The sequence below is a fragment of the Eimeria mitis genome, genomic scaffold, assembly GCF_000499745.2.
Source record: "Eimeria mitis Houghton genomic scaffold, Emh_scaff695, whole genome shotgun sequence".
Lineage (NCBI taxonomy): Eukaryota > Apicomplexa > Conoidasida > Eucoccidiorida > Eimeriidae > Eimeria > Eimeria mitis.
In genome coordinates this window covers 13,319-14,175 of record NW_013575046.1, presented here as the reverse complement: position 1 = coordinate 14,175, position 857 = coordinate 13,319, and the positions used below count along the sequence as shown (strand labels likewise).

At 41.0% G+C, this 857-nt stretch overlaps 1 protein-coding gene across 1 annotated transcript in view; it reads right to left on the bottom strand.

Annotated features, from left to right (window-relative positions):
• Window positions 1-857, bottom strand: part of EMH_0020030 (uncharacterized protein) — a gene marked incomplete at both ends in the record, with an annotated part of 7,225 nt that overhangs the window by 2,393 nt on the left and 3,975 nt on the right. The gene's annotated exons all lie outside the window — the stretch shown is intronic.

The window sequence follows — 857 nt, the reverse complement described above, 5'->3', positions numbered from 1 at the left end:
ATATATATATATATATATATATATATATATATATATATATATATATATATATATATATATATAAATGCATATAGTAATATTTTTAGGGTTTAGGGTTTAGGGTTTGGGGTTGAAATATTAAGAAATGAATGTCTCTGTCTCCTGTATCCCCTCCTCTCCCCTTTCTAGGGTTTTGTTCTAGGGTTTAGGGTTTTGTTCTAGGGTTTAGGGTTTAGGGTTTAGGGTTTTGTTCTAGGGTCTAGGGTTTAGGGTTTAGGGTTTAGGTTTGTAATCAAACATATTAAGAAATGTTTCTGTCTCCTCTCGTCTCTGTCTTTATTTTCTTCTCTCCTAACCCTAAACCCTAAACCCTAAACCCTAAACCCTAAACCCTTCTCTCCCTTTGGGGGGCCCCCAGGTCTCTATGGTTTGCCTTGGGGGCCCCCTACACCCTAAACCCTAAACCCTAAATTCTAAACCCTAAACCCTAAACCCTAGAAAGAAACATCTCCTGAAATTCCCAGAGTTGTCTCCCCCCCCCCTTCAATGAAAGACAAAGAGAGAGTGGAGCGGGGTTTAGGGTTTAGGGTTTAGGGTTTAGGGTTTAGGGTTTGTGTCCGCTCTGTAATGTTATTGAGCTAGCAGTAGGCGCTCAAACCCTAAACCCTAAACCCTAAACCCTAAACCCTAAACCCCGCTTTCTCGGGTCTTTACTAACACCCTATTTAAGGGGTTATTCGTTTGCTCTCTCTTTCAATACTTAGCATCTAGGGTTTAGGGTTTAGGGTTTAGGGTTTAGGGTTTAGTAGTCTATGGGCTCGTCTAGATCTGAGTCTGCTGCTTCGTCTTCATCTGCGTAAACCTCTTCGTCTTCGAAG